The sequence below is a fragment of the Maniola jurtina genome, chromosome 1 (genome assembly GCF_905333055.1).
Source record: "Maniola jurtina chromosome 1, ilManJurt1.1, whole genome shotgun sequence".
Lineage (NCBI taxonomy): Eukaryota > Metazoa > Arthropoda > Insecta > Lepidoptera > Nymphalidae > Maniola > Maniola jurtina.
Genome location: NC_060029.1, coordinates 14,130,091 through 14,143,125, shown reverse-complemented (window position 1 = coordinate 14,143,125; position 13,035 = coordinate 14,130,091). Strand labels below are relative to the sequence as shown.

Here is a 13,035-nt window from a genome sequence, read left to right as displayed (position 1 = left end):
CGGCATAAAATAAAGATTTAAAAAAAATGAAAATGCCCATAAAGGCGATATAGAACAGGTAAAGAGAGCTTACATCTCTGCGAAAAGTCTTCTAGTCTTTTATCCGTTTTTAGTACTTTTCTTTTTACCATCGTAAAAATATGCCACTTTTTCGTGCCTAGCTTCGTAAGAATGTCCTTCTACGTGATATACGCAGGCTACTAATGTAAAGCGACAGCAATCGTACATCATAACAGACACGAAGCCTAGGGCGGCTTCGGGCGGCATTTGGGCGGCAATAAAAGCGACAATAAACCCGCGCCTCCAGACACGTTTTAACGATTGCAAATTAGCTCTGTTCGTGCTATCATAAGATATAACGAGAAAGGTTCTTAAAAGAAAATATGAAAATACGCTTTAGGGACGAATTAATAATCCTAATAAAGCATAATCTCGAGTTGGTCTAGGGTAAATAAGGAAGCCAGCCAGGTAACCTCCTCGTGTGCCTGAGTGTTGCGAGTCCCTTTCGGGAAGAGCAGCGCTTGGGCCGGTGTACCCTGGTAACATGGTTAACGATTTCTCTTCATGGGATATTGTTAGCCATGGCTAATTAACCTGGCGGGGAGAGGGTGTTGTCCGCGCGTCTGAGTGTCCCTAGCAGAGGGCGCAGTAGACGCACCCATGGGGCATAGCCGTGGAGTGGAGGGTGTAGCTGTGTTGGGTGGTTGGTGATGGGGCTTCATCACCCATCCAGTCACTGGCTGCCCCATCGGTCTCTCGCCTGTCCAGTTTGGTGACGGGCGAGGGAGATGTTGAGGATAGGGAACGTAGAAAGGGAATTGCCCTTCCCGCGAACCCTAGCCCTCAGGAGGACCTGTGGGTGATGGACACGGGGTGGTCTGTTGCTCACGACTTTCCTCAAAAAAAAAAAGGGTAAATAAGAAAAGATGGAAAAGAAACTTGAACTTTAAGTATAAAAGTGAAACTTCAATGATCGTAGAGAGAGTGATAATTGACGAGCAAACTGAAGAACACCAGTTAGTATTTGGTATTTGCATAAGCAGCAAATTAAATGTCAAACAAAAATATTGAACTTAAAGACTAGCGTAGAAGCATGACGCGAGTAGTAATGTTTTATTTAGTTCTCGTTCTCACTGCGAGCAATCTCTTTGAGAGCCGTTGAAACTTATTTTCTGGGAAAATACAATTTAGTTGGCAAAGCAAATACCTTGAAAGACATGGAAACAATTATCGGTCTTTATGTCGTCGTGTATAGGATTGTTGGTACTTGGTACGACTGCAAATCATTCGACTATTGTTTCTAAATTTAAAATATTAAGCTCGATTTCAACGCTGACACAGCGATGAATTGATGATTTTCAAATTTTTATTATTTGTTGTTATAGCGGCTATAGAATATAATATACCTATTATGTGAAAATTTCAGTAACCTGTTACGGTTCACAAGATACAGCCCGCTGGCAGACAGACAGGCGGACGGACGGATGGACAGCAGAGGCTTAGTAATAGGGTTCCGTTGGCACACTTCGTGTACAGGACCCTAAAAATGCATTCAATGTCCTGTGCAGTTGCAACTCTGTGACGCTATGTCATAGGCATACCTAAATTGTCTTGAAGAAATTACTATTAGTATGGAGGATGCAAGGGAAATGTGAGATGAGGTTAGATGGCAGACACTTTCCTTGTTATGGTTGTTCAGAACGTTCTAAATGATAGTGAAAACCACCTTGAAATCCACAAATAAGTTTCATTGTCGACGTCAGAGCTTCTCTGCTGGACTATGTCTCTTGTAGGGCTTTTCGCACACCGCTAAATCCAGCTAATTCCTGCGACTCGTTTGATATCGTGTGCCAATTCTGTGCTTTCGCGTGTGAGAACACCATTCCAGCATACGCATTTGTACTAGGTATATACAGTACTGAAAACGTTCCACTTCCTACGCATCTATTTTGGTGCGATTTATGCAAATTCCAAGAACATTCACAAAGCTGCGAGGAGCATCCTCATTTTGAGTAAAAGCGGAGACGGATCTCCATTGATTCGGCTCAGTCATTAGCGGGGATGCGCGCCGCGAAACTGTTTCCATAATTCATGGCAACTTTGCTCGTGATGACAGATACTTGTGCTGTTGACACCTACTATCGGAACTCGAATGAGACAACAACATTAGTGTTAACCTTAACCACAGTTTTTACCGTCCTATCTCCTTCGTGCCTTTTGTAAATTTCGATATAAAGCAAAAGAAGAATATAACATAATGAAGTTAGTAGTAGGTATTTAAAAACATTGTAATCAAAGATTATATACCTAAATTCTAATTCAAATATCTTTATTGCGAATTTGGGTTAGTAAGTATATAATGATATATATCACTTGACCAGTTTTTGATCGAGAGTGAGAAAGCGATATGTAGTAGGAGCTAGCTGAAATATTAATACTCCTATATTTAAGTCACAAGGAGGTAAAGCTAGTATAGTTAGCTATAGGAATTCCGACATGGCTGACACAACCCTGCAGTGTTTATTTCCGGTAATCCTCCCTCCTACTAACAACCTGATCAGCGCCTATATTCCTATAAGCAGGAGGACCCGGGTTCGATTCTCGGCTGGGGATTTCAGTAATTTAAAACTAAAATAAATTTAAAATTGTCGATGGGCTGGTGGGAGACTTCGGGCGTGGTTAGACAGATTACCACCCCAGTCACTAAGCGTTACAGTACGATGAACAGTGCCGCGTGGAAATCGATTAGGTATAAGTTGCCATGAGTACCCCTATCATATTAGATCGCTTTTATCTCATACGACATCCACAAACACACACACACACACACACACGTACAGATACGTAGAAATAAATTAGGTACCTACCTAAAATAAGTTTTTCCTGCTATTTTGAATTCGGCAGAAATTAATTCTGAAAATAGCCGGAGATTTTTCATGACTATCGAAAATATTTTAGTTACTTTACTCGCATTAACTTAATATCTACGACTAAATCCCGTTGCATTCGTCTAGAGATGATTTTGTTACGTAGTATAGTAGGTTTTTTTTGGTATATAATAAACTTACCTGTTATAATATAGGACTCAAAATATAATTTGACTACCTTCAGGTGCTTCAGAAGATTTTACTTTGTTGATTTTCAAATATGTAAGAGAATCTTTTAGTGAACAACGTATCCACAAAATATTATGTTTAGTTATCTTCACTAACTCAACGATCGTTTATCCGTCAGTCAAGTCAGTATTGCAAGAGCCGTGCATCAGTTTCTATTTTCAATGCAGTAAAATAATAAATAGTAAATATACAAATAGTAAACTGAAAGCTGTACTGAATATTGGAAACAAAATGTTTGAACATTTTAGAAGTTGTAGTACCGTTGAGGGTTATTAAAACAGAGCTTCCGCAAACTGTTTGAGTTATTTGTATAATTATTCTGTATACCTTGTTCCACTAGTAATTTCATCTATACTAATAAATAAAATTGGAGTGTCTGTCTGTAATTTCGAAATAACTACCTCATATTAAGCTCATATGGTTATTTGAACGATACCAACACCGAATCACACGTTTTTAAAATTTTTGTCTGTCTGTCTGTCTGTCTGTCTGTCTGTCTGTCTGTCTGTTTGAAAAGGCTAATCTTGGGAACGGCTGAACCGATTTTGACGGGATTTTCACAGACAAGGAGAGAATTGACCAGGGAGTAACATTGGCTACTTTTTTAACCGACTTTCAAAAAGGGAGTTGTGATTTTCTACCTATGTATACCGAAATCTCCGAGATTTCTGAACCGATTTGCGTCATTTCTTTTTTAATCGATAGAGGAACTTTTCGACATTGTTTCGTAAAAAATTTGGAGTCCAACTCCTCAATCCTGATGCTGCAGGGGATCTGACCAATCCACGCGGGTGAAGCTGCGGGCATCAGCTAGTTATGAAATAACAGTGATAAAAGTATACCTATCTAGTTGATTACGGAGATGCCATTGTTAAATTCTTTAGTAGGTAGACTAACCGTGTTCCCAATAGAATGGCCCATCGGCAACATGTCAAGAACCATCCGTATTTTCTCAAATAGGTATTATTATTGTATTAACGTTGTCGCGTCAGCCACATCAGCCGCAACTCACAACTATCTTTTCTAAAGTCTGAATAAACTCAAAGTAGCTACGAGTTTTTGAGTAATCTGCTCTGGTCATGTCCTATGCCCTATGCGGCGGCCGGCGAGGAAAGCACATGACTGACTGACCAACAACGCATAGCATAAAAAGGTGGCTCTAAAGTCTACAGTCTTGAAATTTTGTATGTAAGTATAGGATCTCTGTAATTTAAACAAAGATCGAACTAAGAAATGAATTTGGGAAATTCCAATGAGATTCTCTAAATTCCTAAATACACGCGGGCGGAGTTGTGGTAATTAGTTAGTAGGTACTACACCCAATCAGCCTCTGGATGATGTTATTAAGTAGGTAGGTATTCATGGTGTATATAAATAAAAGTAATTTGGACAGACCTGGAAAACCGCTTTTCCAACCGCAATTTGCCCGGGGCGGGTAACAGAATACTTAGTTCACGTTAACTATACCTACCACTGTGTTTATGATGGGCCGCGGTCCGTGGATTTAGGTTTTTCAAAATCCCATGGAAACTTTGTGATTTTCCGGGATAAATGTAGCTACTTAGTCTATACCCCGTCTCCCGGGTTGTATACAAAACTTCGTCAGATTAGATTAAACGGATGGGCCGTGAAAAGGTAACAGACAGACAGACATTCTTTTTTGTAATAATATTATATCTAGTTTGGGAGCATGGATTTACTATCACACCTCACGTATTGTATGAATTTAAAACATTTATTAATTACCCCTAATCACGTTATGTTCCGGAAATTTGAATGGATCATCCCTAATTAATTATGTATTTTATCGGTTGAAACCATGTTGAAACAATGCAACTGATTAGTGGGCTTAGTTGTGTGTTGTTAGTTCGTAAATCATAATCCGTTACTAGCCTACCCCGTAATACCTACCTTGATGAATATTTGATGACCATATGCTATGCTATATATACTAAACGAGTTAAACCTATTTATTAACATTTTTTAGGAGCTCATGAGTATCATGAAATGCAAAGTTCTGTTTATAGTTTAAGTTCGATTAAGGCTCGGTTATTTCAAACCGTTTGTTATCGTTACAAACATTCGTTAAATGGTTTTCTTTGACATTTTGTTCTGTAACCTGTGCCTGAGTATCTAATGGTGCTTTTGTGCTTTTATGTTCTAAGTATCCATATCCATACTAATATTATCTATAAAAAAAGTGTGTCTGTCTGTCTTGTAACCTTTTTACGGCCCATGCATTAGTGATTTTGAGGGTACAGTACAGAGACGATGACGGCTAGTTATGGACATATAAAGACAAGGCATACTATTATATTTATCCCGAAAAATCAGAGTTCTCACGGGGTTTTTTAATTATTTGATTAATTAGATATTTGCCTCCTCCTTTCTTATTCGAACCCCCTTCCAGCATCACTTTCCTTTTCACTTTTAATATCATCTTCAAGTCTAGACCAAGAATGAACTGACAAGACAGCCACCTTCTAGGCAAGTGCGCTATTTTAAGCTGCATCATCATTTGCCAGCAGGACTGATTGCAGCCAAGCGCTAGTCTATCACACTAATCCTTACTAATCCTTATCCTTACTAATATTATAAATGCGAAAGTGTGTCTGTCTGTCTGTCCGTCTGTCTGTCTGTCTGCTACGTTTTCACGGCCCAACCACTGAACCGATTTAAATGAAATTTGGCGCAGACTTGGGATACATCCCGGGGAAGGACATAGGCTACTTTTTATCCCAGAATATTCAGGAGTTCCTACGGGATTTAAAATAACTGAAATCCACGCGGGCGAAGCCGCGGGCATCCTCTAGTAATATTATAAAGGCGAATGTTTCTGTGCATGTGTGTATGTTTGTTACTCTTTCACGCAAAAACTACTGGACGGATTTGGCTGAAAATTTAGAATGGAGATGGATTATACCCTAGATTAACACATAGGCTACTTTTTATCCCGAAAAATTAAAGAATTCCCAAGGGATTTTTTAAAAAACCTATACCCACGCGGGCATCAACTAGTAAATAAGTAAAAAGAGATATTAAAGTAATGGGATCGAAGTTAAAAGCTTGGAATATAATCGTGTACAGTTGCACTGTAACACAAAGCTTCCGAGTCACTATTAGAACTTAACTTAAAGCTCTAAGCTTGCGAGCCTCTTTGTGTCTGGCATTTGAAACCCATTATTCATAATACAAAGAGGTTATTATATTTCAGTCGTGGGTTTCAATGTTTTAAACATAGCGATGAAAGTTCGAGATAGAAAAGCTCTTTGTTCTATTCTAGAATAGATCATACAATAAATAGGCAAAAGCTCAGAAACCTTTATTACCTATTTGATTTGCATGACTAGTTTTTTTTATATAAGGCTTCGTCTACATCTTCATTTTTAGGGTTTTGAATCCGAAGGGTCCCAACTGAACCCTATTACTATTGCTGTCCGTCCATCCGTCCTTTAATAACTTTTCTCAATAGGTACAAGGTTTTACCTTAGATTAGGCCATATACCTACCTAATCTAAGTAATAAAGTTTAGTATGACCTGAACAATCCACTTATCGTGTCAGGAGCTGCCTTCAATAATAATAAAGCCTCAGATATTTTTATCATTATTATGTAAACTCTGTACTATAAAAGTTATGGCCTATAACGCGAAGAAGTAGGCTTATCAGATTTTTTTTATGGCGACAGACATCATCGTACTGTCCTTTAGCACGCACATACATACCTACTGTACAGAAATATTATTCTTTAATAGCTTTTCATCACACTATCACACTTCACACTTCACACTAATATTATAAAGGCGAAAGTTTGTATGTGTGTGTGTGTGTGTATGTTTGTTACTCCTTCACGCAAAAATCACTGAACGGATTTGGTTGAAATTAGAAATGGAAATACTTAGATAATATCCTGGATTAGCACATAGGCTACTTTTTATCCCGGAAAACCAAAGAGTTCTCCCGGGATTTCGAAAAACCTAAATCCACGCGGACGAAGTCGCGGGCGTCAGCTAGTAATAAATAATCGTATTTTATTTTACAGATTTATGGATATCGGAAACAAGGCGGTCAGTTCTTTACATATTATAAAACTAGCCGATGCCCGCGACTTCGCCCGCGTGGATTTAGGTTATTCGAAATCCCGTGGGAACTCTTTGATTTTCCGGGATAAAAAGTAGCCTATGTGCTAATCCAGGATATTATCTACCTCCATTCTAAATTTCAGCCAAATCCGTCCAGTAGTTTTTGCGTGAAGGAGTAACAAACATACACACACACACACACACACACACACATACAAACTTTCGCCTTTATAATATTAGTGTGATATCGTTCAAGTGCCAGTTGGACTCGCACACGAAGAGTTACATACTATCGTACAAGATATAGGTACGTACCTAACCCTTTTACGTAGAACACAGCAAGTTAATGTGATTTAGTAAGTAAATTAATTCTTACAGACAGACAGACAGGCAGACCGAAGAGTTTTTCCTTTTGAGGTACGAAACTAAAAATGCGCACTAAGGACATATAACTACCTACATGTATACTATATGCAAGACGACTCCATCCATCGTCTGGCTGAAAACTAAGGGGAGCGGAGGCACTTGATTCAGCAGAATATCACAGAATTTGAATCGCAAGTCAAAAGATCAGGTTTTGACTCTCTTTTTGATTCTTCTAAACAAGGTCCCGTAGCGTGGTTTCGGCCGCGGCTAGATGGAATAAATTAAAAAATATGCTCCGCCGCGACAACTTTCGTTGCCGTGACCAGGATTCGAACCTGGGTTACTACGGCCACAACGTAGGGTCCTAACCACTAGACGATCACGGCTGTTGGAGCTGGTGGTTGTATCGACGAAATAAGTTTACTATAGCGTATTTTGTGCTCGTTGAAGCGTGAATGAACCAAAAAATAAAAGATAGATTGGTAGAATGTGCTAACAGTACTTTTCATCACTATATTAGTCATAAGATATTTTTTACTTTATTTATAGATTGATTCCTCAGTGCTATTATTTATTTAGGCTTTCTTTGGGCCGAAGACTATTGATAGTCTCCCTGCAGGTGGGTCACCTGATGTTAAGTGATTACCGCCGCCCATGAACATTTTGCAGTACCCGGGGAACCGCCAATGCGTAGCCGGCCTTTCAGGATTTTGTTGGTCCGCCCCTTAAATATCCCCATGTTGTAACCTAATGGAAAAGCCGTAGAAGGAAGTTGATTCCACAGTTTGCATGTGCGTGAAAAAAGGATCTGGCACTACTTACCCATAAATATCACCAATTGAAATACATATTTATCGTCATGGGAAAACAACAAGGAAAACAAAGCGCCGTCGACAGATGTGAATTCTAATAAAGCGAATCATGTTCAACAAGAGAAATCACTCCGCGTATCAGTACTGTCATCAGAAAAAACATACCACAGAATTTTATACGGCACGATACGATACGTTATCGTATGAACGTATGACGATTTTAAAGATTGGTAAAATTTTATATTTATTTTTATAAGATACGCGGTGGAGCACCTACAATCCCTCTCGAAAAGTGCTAAGGTTGTTAATTATATCTCATTTTTAATCTATATTTTATGTCTATTGTATTATTTTGTAGTACATTTCATTTTGTTTTCAGTTATACTTCGAAACTTCTATTGGCGTCACTTAGAAAAGCAGGTATTATTTAAATATTCTTATGGAATTATTGGAATGTCCTCTCAAAACCAACACAAAAAACACAAGTTCAATGTGTAAAGGTAATCCGAGAGTCTTAATCTAAACAAACTAATGCCAAAATAAATAATTTAATTAGAGCGTGATTGCTATCACAACATCTAATTATCCAGTTCAAAATCCAAATACCGAAAATATGCGATATCGCTCCGAATCTCAGAAGGAGACTAAACTAAAACCTTCAAAACACCCGTATTTATGCAAGTTCAATCTTGTTGGCCTCCTAGCAACAGATTGTATGACATCGAATGAGCCAAATATCGATTTTATCAAACTACCTGCATTAGATAAATTAATAATTTTATATTATTTTTGACAACTCAAATCAATTTTTAAAAATAACCTTACAGTTCGGCCGTCCTGAATTTAACACGTCCTCGTGTTTCTAATCAATCTTGTCATGTCAGTCGCGGGCTTCCTTGCCCTAAGTCAAATCAAAATCATGGGCTATCCTGCCCTCCGTCAAATCATTAAAACCTACCCTTGAACTGCCGAACTCTCAGTTTTAATATCCAGTCAACAATAAATCCAAACGACTAACTTCTCATTCGATGTATACAAAATCTGAACCACTTATTGCAAATTACTTTCCACTTCACAAAAGACTAAATTCTTTAAAAAAAACTTAAAATTTTAATCACCAAATTACCAAAACCACCGAACTCATTAAAAAAATTTATCAAATGTGGGTTGTTTTGAAAAAGATACCAAAGCGAAATTAAGGCAACGTGAGACACATCCCACTTCTGAATTATTGGCGTCACTCAGAAAAGCAGGTATTATTTAAATATTCTTATGGAATTATTGGAATGTCCTCTCAAAACCAACACAAAAAACACAAGTTCAATGTGTAAAGGTAATCCGAGAGTCTTAATCTAAACAAACTAATGCCAAAATAAATAATTTAATTAGAGCGTGATTGCTATCACAACATCTAATTATCCAGTTCAAAATCCAAATACCGAAAATATGCGATATCGCTCCGAATCTCAGAAGGAGACTAAACTAAAACCTTCAAAACACCCGTATTTATGCAAGTTCAATCTTGTTGGCCTCCTAGCAACAGATTGTATGACATCGAATGAGCCAAATATCAATTTTATCAAACTACCTGCATTAGATAAATTAATAATTTTATATTATTTTTGACAACTAAAAATCAATTTTTAAAAATAACCTTACAGTTCGATACTCGATTCAGATATATGTGCCCGACCCTTTGCCAGTTCCTTTCCTACCTTCTCTAGTTCTAGTTAAAAATCGTAGCACGAACTCATTGCCGTGACATGTAAAAATGTCGTAGACAAACAAGAGTACCAGGGATAATCCCCGTACGCTAAACGTGTAATGAAAAATTCAATCATCATCCCATGTTTTAATATGCCTTTTGCATTTCATATTTTAATATGAAATGTGGGCATGACAGCTGTAATTTTCTGCTACGCACAGATAAGACATTAAGAGGGGTCTCTCCATCACTCGCTCCATACAAACGTAGTTCCAATTTCATTTGAATATTAAGCAACCAAAGTCCATGAAATTTTGCAGACATATTCTAGAAACTAATATGTCTATGCCTGTGGTTTTCCAGATTTCTGTTAAAATATTCGGTTTCAAAGTTACGCGGTCTTAAAAATTTACATACAAATCTTTGAGCCCCTATAATTTTAAAACTACATATTTTTAGAAAAATCTAAAACACCACAGGCATAGATATTAGTTTCTAGAATATGTCTGCAAAATTTCATGGACTTTGGTTGCTTAATATTCAAATGAAATTGGAACTACGATTGTATGAAACGAGTGACGGAGAGAGCCCTGTTAATAGGAGCTTTCGTAAGTAAATATACAGCTTAGGTACTTTACATACAACGGTTAACCTATATTGGTATTCAATTTTAAATATGTAATTCATCCAAAGAGTGCGTTTAGGTACTTAGGTACGTTTTCTCAGATTCCTTTCTACTGCGCCAGGAAGCCGCACCAATGAGCAGGGCACATACTTAGTTCGAAAAAATGATAGATGTTGGCATCCCAAGATGCTAGAATGGCGCGTGGAAGTCCCTACAAGAGACCTTATGCCTAGCTGTGAATGTCTATCGGTTGACAATGATGATGATGATGATAGATAGATAGATAGATAGAAATAGGTACCTACGCCATTACAAGGATTGCGCTATTACCTGGCCTGGTGACTTCACTAGTTATGTAAGAGGTGACGACCTTTCCCTTCTATCCTACCTATTCTGATTTCTATGATGTTGGCTTTCATGTGAAACTGGGGCAAGTTAGCTCTACTCTAAAATAATATACAAGTGAGCTGAAATTCAAGGAGCGTTCAAGAAACAATTCAAAACAAGTCATATCTGGCGGGCATGTTCCGACATCGCCTAATTAACTTGGTTTAATTAGTGAATATCTTCTCTGTCGAGTTTTGACATGCGGTTAAAGTTCACATGTTATGTTACTGATATGAGAGGAAAGGTTGACTGATGAATTAAACGCGCTTCACTTTGTACCTTTAAATAGATCGATAAATCACCCACTGCGCAGGTACAAGGTCAGAACTCTTGTTTCGCGAAGTTAAGGCGATTACTGTTTTCTCATACTGCGTGGTAAACGAAAGGTGACTGGCGAACAAATTGAGCGGCAGTTAAGACACCTCGCCGGTCATACCTCCCTTCGTAGTAGATATCTAAGTTAGATAAATCACCCACTGTGCAGGTTTAAGATCTCTTCATGACTCCAAATGTACATTCAATGTACATTATACCACTTCAGTAGCCGAAATCGTTATTTTTCGTCGAGTTGCTCTTTTCATTGTTATGGTCGCTTTAAAACCGTGGAATCGTTGGAGTATCCTCGTAAAAGATTTTAACATCCAATAAAATTCTACAATGTCAAGCACGTAAATTATACGTGCGTACTATATGCGTATGTAAAACATTTTTATGGCAAGAGCTTTAGAACTTTTATACAGGTAAATAAACATTAAACATTAACATACCTACATTAGAAAATATTTTTTTATGAGAAGCGAGACGTTACTAATCTCAAAAAAGATATAAAATAAGGATGAAGACATTATCGTAAAAAAAGTTAGAAAATGAATTAGTATGAAGTAATGCATATTATTATTGATATTAGGGATAATATTATAAACGTGAAAGTACGTTTATCTATTTATCAGCCTGTTGCTTTTTCACGGTCCATGTATTTTACAGATTTTCACGAAGTTTGATATATAGCATTTGATAGCTTATACCCCGGAAACAAACACAGGCTTATCTACTTTGTATTTTAGGTCGAATTGGACAAGAAAATAACTTTAAGTTACTCGAAGTTAGGAATCCGCTCAGCTTATTAGGTATGTGATAAACACCAAGGAAAAGGAGTCGGGACCCTCAACAATGAGGAAAGGAATCCGATGCAGAGAGAGAGAAAGAGAGCGAGAGGGTCAAATATGAATTTCTAAGAGCAATTTCTGCACATTCCCAATTTCCAGCTGATTTTATTTTTCTAAAATGCATTTTGATCAATCCTTATAAGCGCAGTTACAATTAGCATTTAGTTTCTACTATTTAGTTTTTTTCTTAAAAGTAATATCTGCAACTTTTTCCAATACGTTAACGGCCAAAATTAAAATCAATCTATCTGTAATCTGTCGATAAATTACTTGGCAACGTTGTTATTCGTCCAGTCTTTTTGTCAAATACCAGCGTTGCTAAGTAATTTATCGATAAGTTAAAGATAGATTGAGCATTAATTTTGGCCGTTAGTCGATAGGTATCTAATTTTATTATTATTCCTTTATTTAAGGTGTGGTGCCATTCGGCTTGTTGTTGTTTACTGCGAGGGAAAATCGATTAATGGCAACGGCGCGCAACTTCTGACTTTAACTGTGTTACATTAAAGTATTATTCCTATCATTCTGAAAGTTAATGTCCGGAAATATACGGGTAAAAACTCTGTCCACAATTTTTTAACTAAAATATTATTCCCATTATTCTAAAAGTTATTGTCTGAACTAATGGTTTTAGCTTTGTTTCGTTTTTTAACGATGTAATAAAATGTATCAACCCATCGCCAGTTCAGTACTGAGTACGGGCTCCTTCTCACAATGAGAACGGCAGACTTCACACACCTTTGAGTCTTGAGAATATTATGGGGAACTTCCACGATG

At 37.5% G+C, this 13,035-nt stretch overlaps 1 non-coding gene across 1 annotated transcript; it reads right to left on the bottom strand.

Moving 5' to 3' along the window:
• Positions 1-7,877: 7,877 nt before the first annotated feature.
• On the bottom strand, positions 7,878-7,949 carry Trnah-gug. Its single transcript has one exon. It is a non-coding gene; the product is annotated as a tRNA-His (tRNA).
• Between the last annotated feature and the right edge of the window lie 5,086 nt (positions 7,950-13,035).